This window comes from Mustela erminea, chromosome 7 (assembly GCF_009829155.1).
Source record: "Mustela erminea isolate mMusErm1 chromosome 7, mMusErm1.Pri, whole genome shotgun sequence".
Classification (NCBI taxonomy): Eukaryota; Metazoa; Chordata; class Mammalia; order Carnivora; family Mustelidae; genus Mustela; species Mustela erminea.
Window position 1 is genome coordinate 108,501,216 of NC_045620.1, and position 14,460 is coordinate 108,515,675.

Consider the following 14,460-nt stretch of genomic DNA (forward strand, 5'->3'; position numbering starts at 1 on the left):
GCATATTCTTGCCTTCTTTGTGGAAGATTAGTTGACCTATAATTGATAATTGTGGATTTATTTCTGGATTTTCTATCCTATTCCACTGGTCCGTGTCTGTCTTCATGCCAGTACCATACTGTTCTGATTACTAGAGCTTTGTAATATGTCTTGAAATCTGGGAATGTGATACCTCCAGTTTTGTTCCTCTTTTTCAAGATTGCTTTGGCTCTTTGGGCTCTTTTATAGTTTCATATAAATTTTAGCATCATTTGTCTTACTTCTATGAAAAATGTTGTTTGTATTTTAATAGGTATTGCATTAAATCTGTAAATTGCATTGGATAGCTTAGACATGGTAACAATATTTATTCTCCCAGTCCATCAACCTGAGCCCTATATAAAATTCCAATTTAGAAAACTAACAAAAATAGATCAGTTTTTGCAATGGGAAGGATGATCATAGCTAGTAACATCAGCTTCTTGGATTCTTGTCAGAGTTTGAGAGTAAGCACATAAAAAAATAAATATAAACATAACTTTTCTGGAGAGTATTACCTATTATAGGTCCAGTTACATCCATGTATTCATCGTTACTCAGTGTGTTTTTTTTATACTGAGCTACATCTCCTATGACTTTTCTTTGTGAAATTTTATTGATAATTAACCATTCCTGATGGGTATTCAGGAATGCTGGAAACTCAGGAGGCAACCTCTGAAGTAGTGCATTTTGTGAGTACCTTTTGCAACAGAGTAGTCTACACCCACCCTTTGCCAGATTTATCACCATTGGTGTACAGTCTTAGAAACATGCATTCCTAAGAGTTCTTCCAAGGACTCTTTCTGTTTCCTTTCTGTCTCAAAGTCGCATGATCATTCACTTTTGAATAGTATAAAATTCTTCCTGGAACATAGTTGTCTGTTCTTTTCTTGTTATTTTTCCTACCTTGTAAATATTTGAGGGTATATTTGATTCCTTACCAAGACCTAGAAACATCTTGCAAATGGCAGGTGCTTAATGAATCTTTGTAGTGGTAAGGGGATGGGATTTGGAGCCAGAAACCTTGTGTTGAGAGTAGCAGCTATGTAAGTTGGTAAAGCCAATCCACTTTAGTTTTTCAGTCCAAACATAGCTAAATGAGGATGATTATTTTAAACTGGAAGGAAGGGGATTGTGAAACTTAGAAGAAATTTTTACATAACTTCTGGTATCTTATCTGTATCTGACACAGAGTGAGCCTCTGAAATGCTTGTTGCTTTACCTTTTAAATGAATATTGTTGAAGTCATTGCTGAATTATTTCATTATACCCAATTTAATTTAATAAATGTCTAGTTAGTCTACTAGAGGTATGTTTATATTTAGTTACACTTGAGAGGTTTGAGAAAAAATAATTTCTTTATGATTTGGCTAACTTCATTTGTGCAAGAGAAAAATATTAGCATGTGCTGGAGTACTAGAAAAATTCGATTTCATGAACTCTAAGGACTATTTCTAGGGGATGAACCAATACACAGCCATAGATAGTGTCACTAACACTCAAGATTATTTGCTCCCTTATAGTAAATAATATATAGGTAAAATACAATACCTAATAAGTTCTCAAAAATAAGTCACTCTCTATTTTATAGTTGGAATCATCCTGAAATATTAGATATACAATGTAAATTCTAACCTTTTATTCTAGTTTTTCAGTTTTCCTGAAATGGTAACCAAAGTTAACAGAATATATTAAAGCCTGAGTTTGTGATTTTTGTGGTTATTGTTTCTATATTCATTGTTAGGAATTTCAGCCTGCTGAACGGGTTGCTCAGTGAACAGCTCAGAGTAGGTCACATTTAAAGAATATTCGGCTACACTTTGCAACCTAATGGGATGGAGTCTTCTTACCTTACTTCCTGGGCTTTGCTAGAGAATGATGTTGTGTATTTTGTTCTGATTAAAAAAAAAAAAATTCCCACATATCTTGTTGCTAACAGCTGTTCTGTGAATGGAACAGTGAGTAGGAGGAAATGGCAATTCTTATAAAATCAAGCCCCTTTCCCAATCCAAGAACAGACTGCATACTCATTAATGTCTTTTGTCAGGGCACAATTGAAAACTTGCCTTAAAGTTATTCTGAAAAGAGCGTCTGGGGCAATCAGGGTTAATACACTTTAATGCATTATATCATCAAGCATAAACTTTGGATACCATTTCAGGGAAACTGATAAACATACTAACATTTTTCTCTTGCACCATTAAAGTTAGCCAAATCATAAAGAAATTATTTTAGGCCAAAATAAAATAACATTTTTTAAAATCAAAGATGTTAAATATATATCTGGAATGAACTTGGACTCAGAAAAATCTGGGCTAATTTCCTTACTTCTAAGAACTGCATGAGCTAGCCTAGGTCATTTTTCTCTTTAAGCTCTTGCTCTGATTTCTTAACTATAAAACAGGAAGAGTATCATTTTGGGTCTGTTGTTTACTAAGTTAATAGACTTAAAACATTTAACACTATGCCTGGCACCTAATAAACATTAAATAAATTACACTGTTATTTTATTTACTAGTTGGTTTATAATATTAAAAATGGAATAAGACTGATAATATACCCATCTTATAAAGTATTACAGCTTTTCATTCTTTTATCTTACTTGATCCAATGGATACAGACTGTAAAAAAGTCATACTAAGCAAGACAGAGTAAAGTAAGTTTGCCTGCCATATATCCATATAAAAAATCCATTTTTTTTAAAAGATTTTATTTATTTATTTTATGAAGGGAGAGAGAGCACAAGTTGGAGGAAGAGCACAGGCTGAAAGTGACAAGCAGACTCCTCACTGAGTGCAGAGCCCAACGTGGGGCTCAATTTCATGACCCCGAGATCATGACTTAAGCTGAAATCAAGAGTCTGTGCTTAACTGACTGAGCCACCCAGATGCTCCTAAAATCCATAATATTTAATTAACGACTATGTATGTTATGGGTGGTATATGTTATATGAAAATTTACTGTCCAAAGCCACACTGAAGTCAACTTTTCGGTTTCATCTTATTTTAATGAAATGATTGTGCACAAGGGAAAATCCTACCTTTATAAACATTTCAGTTTCATGGATTTTCAGCCATCCTACACTTCTTTCTAAGTAGCTATAAAATCAACACAGGAATATTATAAGGTTCTATGGATTATTTGATGCCATTTTGATACTCTATCTAATTACTTATCCCTACTTTCCTGGCTTTCTACCTATTCAGCCTATCTTCTCTTTTTCTTTATTTTTGTTTTGAGGACAGTTAACTTTTCATTTCTTCAAGTGGCATGATCAGTTAGAGGAAGGGAATTCAATTACTAAAACTTAACAAAAATCACTATGGGGAAGATCAGTCCTTATGCATCTGTTGATTTATTGAATAAGCAAGAAGTCCTCCCAGACATCCATCCCTCCATACTAAAAATGCCAGGAGATTAAGGAAAGGCTTACAGGAACACTTTTGCCAACACTGAAAATTGGGCACTTAGTAGTTACTTAGATCAATACAGTTGGTCACAGCATTTTGGTTTTTTTGTAAGGATATAGTACCTCTATATCCACAGAAAGTCTGGATCTAATTTCATAGGTAACTATCCTCTTTTATTTTCATCACTTCTTTTATATTTCTTTAGAAATCCCCACTCAGTTGAAAAGGATGTTTCTCTCTCTTCTTTTTTAGCTTTATTGAAGTTTAGTTGACAGATGAAATTGTAAGATATTTGAAGTGTGTGTGATGATTTGATGTAGACATACATTGGGAAAGGATTCCCCACAAGTTTAACACATCCATTACCTCACAATTTACCTATGTGAGTGTGTGTGTGTGTGTGTGTGTGAGAGAGAGAGAGAGAGAGAGAGAGAGGAACTCTTAAGTTATACTCTTTTAGCAAATTGTAATTATACAGTACAGTACAGTTCTCAAGTAGTCACCATAGTATACGTTAGATCCTCAGACCAATTCATCTTTCAAGTGAAAGTTTGTGTCCTTACCAGCTTCTCTATTCTCCTACCTCATGACAACCACCATTCTACTTTGTTTCTATGAGTTCAACTTTCTCTTGTTTGTTTAAAATTCTACATATAAGTGATACCCTGAAGTACTTGTCTTTCTTTGTCTGGCTTATTTCACTTAACATGATGACCTCCAGATTCATCCACATTGTCACAAGTGACAGTTTCCTTCTTTTTTTTTTTTAAGACTGAATAGTATACCACTGTGTGTGTGTGTGTTTGTGGTGTGTGACATTTCCATAGATGTCTAGTGGACACTTAGGTTAGTTCCTTCTTTGCTCTTGTAGATAGTGCTACAATAAGTGTGGGAGTTATGTCTTCAAGATGATGGTTTTGTTTCCTTAGGATATATACACCTAGCCCAGTGAGATAACACCTAACACCTGTTAGGATGTCTATTATGAAAAATACAAGAGACACTAAATGATGGCTAGGATGTGGAGAAAAGAGAACCCTTGTTAGTGGGGATATAAACTGGCATAGCCACTTTGGAAATCAGAATGGAGATTCCTCAAGAAATTAAAAAAAGAAATACCATATGATCCAACCATCTTACTTCTGGGTATCCAGAAAATGTCTTTTGTAGAATTAAAAGATGCTACTACATTGTTATTTACCTGTCCAAACTTGACTCCTTTTGTTGGGGATCATTCAATAAATCTTGTTCTCCACAATTGTTATTCTTTACATACCAGCTATCAATATAGCATAGAGATTAAGAGCGCAAATTTAGAAATATACAGAACTGATTTAGATTCCCGGTTATACTACTTACTAGCTAAAAATAGTGTTTTAAAAATACCCAAATCACAGTTATTGTAAATATCAGATTTTATAACGTGTATATAAAGCCCTTAGCACAATGCTTAGTAACCTATGATACAGTCAGTGTAAATGGTGTGGTTGTGTATGTGTGTGTGTGTGTGTGTGTGTGTGTGTGTGTGTGTGTATATATATATATATGATATTCTACTAAATAAAACAATGAAAATGCTATATCAGTTCATGGTTTCAAATATTCAAATACTACAATAGTCAGCAAATACTATCTTAAAAGGTCAGATATTAAATCTTTCTTTTTACTTTGCTGACCACACAGTCTGTGTCACCAACTACTCAAATTTGCCATTTAATTATGAAAGCAGGCATAGAGAATACCTACGTGAATGGATGAGGCTGTTCATTAAGTTCCAATAAAACTTTCTTTATAAAAACAGGCAGCCGACCACATGTTTGCTGATTCCAAAGACAGGCTATCACAAGTTTATTTGGTACTTTTCAAAGTAATGTAAATGTTACAAATTTGACCTCAAGTGTCTGAGATATGGTAACATCTTTTATTATACACTATCATTATTTAACTATAATTAAGTACCATTTATGTGCATGCATATCTTCTTTTGTTTACATATTTATTTATTCATCAGATATCCATAAAGTAACAGTCAAGTCCCAAACATTGCATGGACCTTGTACCAAGATAACAAAGATGAATAAGGCACAATCCCTTTCCAAAATGGAAACAAACAAACAAAACAAATGTTATTCTCATGATATGTCTGTATTCAGATGCAAAGAGAGTAGGATTAACATTATAGATCTATTTAAAAAAATGAATAGGCTCTCAAAGTCCCCAGATGTGGTAGATTTCAAAATTGTCAGAGTATTGGGCAACTCCTCCACATTCAAGAGATGGAATCCATTTCCCCACCTCTTGAATCAAGCTTTGGCCATGTGATTTGCTCTGATAATAGCACACTGACAAAGGTGATATAAGCAGAGGCTCACCTGTTCTTCAGAATTGGGCTTATCTTTTCTTGCTGCTCTTTTGGATCCAGAGACCAGGATCAGGACACCCTACTGGAGGATAAGAGATCATGTGGTGCAGAAATGAACCATCACAGCTGAGACTCCCCAGATTAACCAGTCTGCCAACAACAGATGTGCCAGTGAGGCCATCCTAAGTCATCCAACCCTAGCTGAGACTCCTGTTAACCATAAATATAAGACACAGGCACAAATCAAATATCAGGAACAAATCAGATAAACCACCCAAATAACCCATAGAATCATAGGAGATAGTAACTTTTTTTTGTTTTAAATCATTAAGTTTTGTCATGGCTTTTATGCATCCAAAGATAACTGAAATAATTGTCATTGTTCTATTCCTACGAACATACATACAATACATTGAAATAACCACATGTATGTTTTTGTATATGTGTGTATATGCATATTTATATAACAAAATACTCACAGCCTTTTACTATTTTATAACTTTTTAATGTCTACTCTAGCTCTGTTAACTGAATTGAGATTTTTCTAAAGGATGCCAATTAATATAACTTTGTATTGACATCTTACAATTGGCATTCTTCAGCTACTGAGAGAGAGTGTGTTTTCAAGGGGGAAAAAAAAAGGAATGAAGAAACAGGCACTGCAGTGAACTTTTGCCCAAAATTAAAATGTGTAACATTTAAAAATATGCCATGTGCCATATGCCACATTGGCTTCTATTACTACAGTAATTCATAACATTTCTAGATGCCAGCAAAACTTAGTAGTCTGTACAATATGGTCTTCACTTCACTGGCATTTGCCATTGCTTTATGTTATATTACCAACTGTTAGTAAAGGGATGAAATTTTCGACTGTTGGAGGGCCATTAATTCCTATAGCTCATTTAGTAACAACTCCTGTGGTAGGAACTAATGAAATTCCAGGGCTTGGAATAGATAATACCCCCCAACTCTCTACATAGGTGAACCAATTCTTCCTTTTTCTGCAAGTAAAAAAAGGATTAAACAAGCATAGAGCATACTTGGATCAAGATGCTCACCTGTGTGAAAACCCACAGCATCTAAGAACTTTGTGGACTCCCCCATTGGGGCATGTTCTTTCTTCCACTGCCCAATCCAGTTCCCAACATGGGGCTTTCCTTTTTGGCTACTTCCACAAATGAGCCTGGGTTATCCTTAGGAGTACACCCTAAGAAAAGTATTCTTTCTGGTGGCCTTCCATTTTCTTCTTATTCTTGGAAAGGTGGTATATTTGTGCAAATGGGGTGGAGGAGGTGTGAATAGTTTACTGCAATGAAGATTCCTCACCTGCAGAGCGGGTCTCTTTTTAAGGGGAAAAAGGAATAAAGAAAGAGACACTGCAATGAAGTTTTACTAAAAAAATTAAAATGCGTAACGTTTAAAAATATGATGCTTCTCCTTGATGTCCTGTCATTTCTGTAAAAACATAAAGAATGTCCAAATAAACCTGACAGTACCACAACTTTCTACCTCCAAACTTGTAGAATTTCTCAATGCCAAGGACCGCAGTTTTAGGAATGTTATTCTAGTATGACCACTCTGTCAGTTCTCTCCAGAAAAAAGACTTCCTAAAACATAGTGGCTTTTAACATTAGTTGTTGTATTTCTTATGATTTGGTCAGTTGACTGAATAGTTCCTTGCTAAATTCACCTGGGTTCATACAGCTATATTCAGCTGGAGTATTAATTGGTTTAGAAGATCCAAGATGGCTTCACTTACATATTTGGGACATGTAAGTTCTCTCTTGGCCTCTTATCCTGTATTAAGCCATGTTGGCTTTCTTGTACATTAATTTGGCCATTTTTCAAGCAGGTGAGGGAGGAAGAGACAGAATATCTAGGGATCTCAGGATATAAGGAATGGCATGTGCTAGGTTCCCTTGGCTTTCTTTTTGCCTCATCAATCTTGGGCTGAGTGTTGGAGAAGTCAGCAACCTAGAAATACCAATGGGAACAGACAAAACAAAGCCCAAACAAAAGTCTGTTCTCTCTAACTAGAAGACCGGGAAAGGGACAGTCTACTTAGAAAGAAAATAACTATTCACTCAAAACAAGCACCATAGAAAAAACTGTGGCCCCACTTACACCCCTAGCAGGAAAGGCTGAGCAAAGAATCTAGATTTCTACCATTGTCAGGTTAAAACGAGGCACTCTAACACTCTACTAGAATGGTGTTAGAAAAGGCTCAGTAGGGTCTGGGGCATTTACCTTCCATCAGTTGGTGAACAAGGCCCCTCTTCCATGGTGTCAATGGAGACCATTTGGGGAGCTGGACTTCCACCTCCCATGGTACTAATGAGACATGATGCCTTCTTCCTGATGAGGTAGAATGAGTGGAAGTTTTTTGAAGATTCAGAACTTTCATGACACCCAGGAATAAGGTCTCCTCCATTCAGTGTCAGTATAGGTCATGTGGGTATAGACTCCAGGGTGTCAGTGGAGGAGGGAACCTGTATTTTTCATTCATTGTTCCATATGTCAGAAGTGAGGAGACATCCCCTTCACTTGCTGGAGTGGCATCAGAGAAAGGACAAAAGACAAGAATACCTGATTAAGACCCAGACTCTCATAAAATAATACTTGAAATGCCCAGGTTTTATTTGAAAACCACCCCTCATACCAAAACCCAGAAATAACTGAACTTGAATGAGAGAAAGCAATCAAAGGAATCCTATAACTGTTAGAATTATTGGAAAAGGATTTTAGAAAAACACTTATAAAATTGATTCAGTGAACTATTATGAATACATTTTTTTTAAGATTTTATTTATTTATTTGACAGACAGAGATCACAAGTAAGCAGAGAGGCAGGTAGAGAGAGAGAGGAGGAAGCGGGCTCCCCGCTGAGCAGAGAGCCCAATGTGGGGCTCCATCCCAGGACCCTGAGATCATGACCTGAGCCGAAGGCAGAGGCTTAATCCACTGAGCCACCCAGGTGCCCCTATGAATACATTTTAAACAAATGAAGAAAAAATAGAAATTTAGCAAAGATATAGAAATTCTCAGAAAAGAAATATAATAGACAAAGAAGAACCAAATGGAAATTTTAGAAATAAAATAAAATAACAATGAAGCAATCCTCAGTGGATATGCTCAACATTAGAATGGAGGGAACAAAGGAAGCAATCAGTGAAGTTGAATTTAGGACAATAGATAATAATCTGAACAATGGAGAGAAAAGTGACTGAAGGAGACAAAAACAAAAACAAAAACCTCAGGGACTTGTGGAACCATAACAAAAAGATCTAACATTTGTGTCATCAGAATTCAGAAGGAGAGGAAAAAGAGGGTTGAGACGAAGAGGTATTAAAAAAAAGTAATAACTGAAAATTTCTCAAACTTAGCAAAAAACTTAAACCACAGATTCAAGAAATTCAAGCAAATCCCAAATAGTATTTTTTAAAATGCCAAAAAACATCATAGTCAAACTATGAAAACTAGGGATAAAGCGGTGAGTGAGAAATGACATCTTACCTGTAGAGTAAACACAATTAAAATGACAGCAGAGGTTTCATAATTAACCATAGTGGCCAGATTGAAGTAGCACCACATTTTTCAAGTAGTGAAAGAAGAGAACTGTCAAATCAAAATTCTTCATCCATAGGGAACAGCCTTCAGGAATGAAGAGGAGATCAAGATATTCTCAAATGAGGAAAAACTAAAAGAATGTGTCACCATCATATCTATAAAAGAATGGCTAAAGGAAGTTGTCTAAACCTAAAGTACATAGTTTAAAAAAAAGTCTTGAAATATCAGAAAGTGAGAAAGAACAACCAAAAGAGCAAACATGTGGAAAAATACAGTAGAAAAATACAATTTCCTTGTTTTCTTGAGTTTTCTAAACTATGGATGACAGCTGAAGCAAAATATATAATACTCTTTGATGCAGTTCTCCATATATGTAAATGAAATATTTAAGACTGTTATATACAAGGGAAGGTAAAGGGACTTGGAGTTTCTACACTTCACTTGAACCAGTAAAATGTTGACACCGATAGATTGACATAAATTTTATATATATATAATAGAATACCTAGAGCAAAAACTAAAAATAATACAAAGAGATACACACAAATATAGTACAGGAAAAGCAAATTGGAAATTTTTTAAAATCTCCAATGAACTCATTCCAGGAATGCTGGGAAAAAAAAAAAAAAAAACCACACACACACACGCACGCACGCACGCACGCACGCACACACACACACACACAAAGTAGGCAGAAAACCAAAAACAGAATGTCAGACTTAAAACTTAATATATAAAAAATTAAATTTAATATAAATGGTAAATTTGCAAATTAAGGGAAAGAGTTTAGTAGATGGATTAAAAAATATGACTAAATTGTATGCTATCTATAAGAAATTCACTTCAAATATAACAGTATCTCTAGGCTGATATTAAAAGGATGGAAAAGGACATACAGTATAAAAGCTAATCAAAGGGAAAGCAGGTGTGACTAGATTAATATCAGATAGAGGAAAATTCAGATGGATTGAGAGGTGGACAAAGGGATGCACACATTTATATGCTGTGGTTTATAATTATATGTAATAAATTATAATTATAGAACATAGGTGGTAGATCTATACTTACTCACTATAAACATCTTTTAGTTTTTCTGTATTTTTAAAATTTGTAATCAAGTTTTGGGAAATATATCCATATTAAAGACATATTAGAACCCAAAGGAATAATAGTGCCTTTGTACCAGATCAGAAAATTAGGCGTAGACAAGAAATTGCTATAGCTCTACCTATTAAAGCTTAAAAGCAAATCTCCAAAGGATAGAACAGTTTCTACATATTTTTTTTTTAAAAGATTTTATTTATTTGCCAGAGAGAGAGAGAGAGAATACACACAAGCAGGCAGAGAGGCAGGCAGAGGCAGCGAGAGAAGCAGGCTCCCTGCCAAGCAAGGAGCCCGATGTGGGACTTGATCCCAGGACCTTGGGATCATGACCTGAGCCAAAGGCAGCGGCTTAACCAACTGAGCCACCCAGGTGTCCCCAGTTTCTACATAATTTAACTGCATTTTAGAACAAAGAATATTTAAGAAGGTGGGGAGGGGTGGTACCTGGAAGGCTCAGTCAGTTAAACATCTATCTTTAGGTCAGGTCATGATCTAGGGGTTCTAGGATCAAACCCTGTGTCTGGCTCCCAGCTGAGTGGGGAGTCTGCTTGCTCCTTTCCCTCTACCTCTCCCTGCCTCCTCATGTTCTCACTCCTTCTCTTTCTCAAATAAATAAGTAAAACCTTAAAAAAAAAAAAAAAAAGAGAGAGAGAGAATTTTTTTTAAAAGATTAAAAGTATCCAGCATCAGGGACGCCTGGGTGGCTCAGTTGCTTAAGCGGCTGCCTTCAGCTCAGGTCATGAACCCGGGGTCCTGGGATTGAGTCCCACATCAGGCTCCTTGCTCGGCGGGGAGCCTACTTCTCCCTCTGCCTCTGCCTGCCTGTCTGCCTGTGCTAGCTCATTCTCTCTCTGTCTCTGACAAATAAATAAATAAAATCTTAAAAAAAAAAAAGTATCCAGCATCAAACAAAATAAAATTAACAAACCCAACTGCCAAAGATTACCAAGCATGTAAAGAAGCAAGAAAATAAAAGCAAAAATATAAAAGAAAAAAAATCAATACAGATAAGAAATGGATGACATAGTATGTGAGGACATTAAAGAGTTGTTATAGCTATATTAGTTATGTACAAGAAGGTAGAGAAGAGCACGACTCTGTTAAGGGGACAGTTGCAACCAAAGACCAAAACTGAATTTATAAATATTAACAAATCTGAAGTTTAATATGAAAAACATAGTGGTTGGATTTAGACACTGCAGAAAAAGTGACTAGTAAACTTGAAGACATAGCAGCAGAAATTATACCAAATAAAACACAAAGACTAAATAATAGTAATGGTTATTAATAATAATAACAATAACAATAATAATAATAAATAGAGTACCAGTAAGCTGTGAGATAACTTCGTGGCCAGATATGTGAATGAATTTTCTGAAAGAGACAGCAAAATAAATAATTGAAAATAAATATTTGAAGAAATAAGGCTAAAAGTTTTCCAGATTTAATGAAAACCAAAACTTCACAGATCAAGAAAATTAACAAATACCAAGTATAAGAAATCTGAATAAAATTCCACAAAAGCACATCATAATCAAATGGCTTAAGCAAATGATAAACAGAGAATATTACAAACAACCAGAGAAGAAAGATACAATATGTACAGAAGAATAAAGAAAACAATGACAATAGAATTACTTTCAAGTACAAGCCTGATAATAGCAAAGTGACATATTTAAACATAAGAGAAAAGTCTCTTGGAATCTGCACCAAGCAAAAATATCTCTCTTTTTAAAAAGATTAATTTATTTATCTTAGAGAGAGGCAAAAAGAGGACATAAGCAGGAGGGACAGAGAGAGAGGGAGACTCTATGCTCAGTGTGCAGCTGGACAAGGGCCCAGTCTCATGAACTGAGTTCACAACACAGAAACAAAACCAAGATTCAGACACTTAACTGACTGTGCCACCCAGGAACCCTAAAAAAAAAAAATCTTTTAGAAATATAGTGTAAAATTTTTTTCAGACATGTAAAATCTAAAAGAATTTATCCACCAGTAGGCCTGCTGCATGGGAAATTTTAAAAGAAGTTCTTTTAGGAAGAGGGAAAATGATACCAAATGGAAATAGGGATTTATACAAAGAAATGAAAAAATAATGGAAATGGTAAATATATAGGTACTTGTAACTGGTCCACTTTCTTCCACTATACACAAAAGTTAACTCAAAATGGATTAAGGACCTGTGAGATCCAAAACATAAAACTCATAGAAGAAACGTAGAAAGTATTTTTTTAGACATTGGCCTTAACAACATATTTATGGATATGTCTCTTCAGGCAAGGGGAACAAGAGAAAAATGAACTATTAGGACTACACCAAAATAAAAGGCTTTTGCACAGCAAAGGAAACAATAAAAAAAACCCAAAAAGGCGACCTATGGAATGGGAGAAGATATTTGCAGATGATATATCTGATAAAGGGGTTCATATCCAAAATATGTAAAGTATTAATACAACTCAGGACAACCCCTGAACAAATCTGATTAGAAATGGACAGAGTACCTGAATAGACATTTTTCCAAAGAAGACATACAGATGGCCAGCAGACACATAAAAAGATGCACAAGATCACTAAACATCAGGGAAATGCAAATCAAAACCACAATGAGTTACCACTTCACACTAGTCAGAATGACTAGTCAGAATTCTCGTCTGTCTTTTAAAAATGTTTCAGAATTGAGCATCTACTATGTGTTAGGCCTTCTGTGTCAAGAGTATTGTATGGAGGAAATTCCTTCATATTAATGACATGTATATCCTCAAAGTAAAATTATGCTCATTTCGTACAAGGTCAAACAGATTGGAGAAGCTATGTAGGTTGCCCAGGGTCACTGACCTACTGAGTTACAGGACCAGTACTCAAAATTAGGCACTCTGATTCCAGGATCCATTTTCTTTATAACATATTTGATCTTACTAATGCTGGTATTTTACTTTAATATCAATGTTAAAATAAATTTAAAACAATTTTTAAAAAGCTTGAGAAAAATTTGCATCCCACAGTTCTTTCTTTATCTTCCTGTAAGCCCCTACCCTCACTAGAGTTGATTTTAAGTCCTGCTCAGAGCACTTCATTGTCTGTTTTGGTGTGAATAGCTCAATATTTATGAAGAGCCATTCACTGTCTTTGTTTCAGTCATCTGAGAAGCTTATCAAATTCTTCTCATCTAACCATTATTGTTTGAGGTAGAACACAAACTCTGAGAAAATACATATAATTAATCTGATTATCCATGCAAGTTGCTCATTAAATATGGTAATTTTGTTGGTCTTACCTTAATGAATTTCTTTGTGGAACTGGAAATTAAGTATTAAAAACAGTCGGTTAAGCAACCAACTCTTGATTTCAGCTCAGGTCATTATCTCAGGGCCATGAGATCAAGCCCCACTTCAGGCTCCATGTTGAGCATGAAGCCTTCTTAAGATTCTTTCTCTCTCTCTCTCTCTGAACCCATCCCCACCCCCTGTTCACTCATGCTCACTCTCTCTCTCTGTCTCTCTCAAAAAAAAAAAAAATTCTTGAATCTAGATCATATTAAAGTATCTGAAAATGAAGTCAGACTTCTAATCTGGGCTCCTCTCTGCTCTTCTTTCTGATTGGGAAATGGTATTTGGAAATGAAACATACAAACAATAAAGAAAATAATCCATTGTATATAAGCTGACATAAAAAGAGACTAAACTGAGAGGTGCCTGGGTGGCTCAGTTTGTTGGGCATCTGACTCCTGATCTCTGCTCAGGTCTTGATCTCAGGGCTGTGAGTTCAAGCCCCATGTTGGGCTCCACAAAGGGGCCTACTTTTAAAAAAGGGGAAAAAAAAAAAAAAGAAAGACTAAACTGAAAGAATTTTTTGCCTCCAGAATAATAGCCATTTCATCAATTTTCCAGTCCAGAACATGGAGGACACCTTTCTTATCTCTGTTTTTTTCATCTTGGATATTCATGTTAAGTGTTTTTATTTATTCTGTTAAAACTTTAGTTCAATTTGATTCTTATT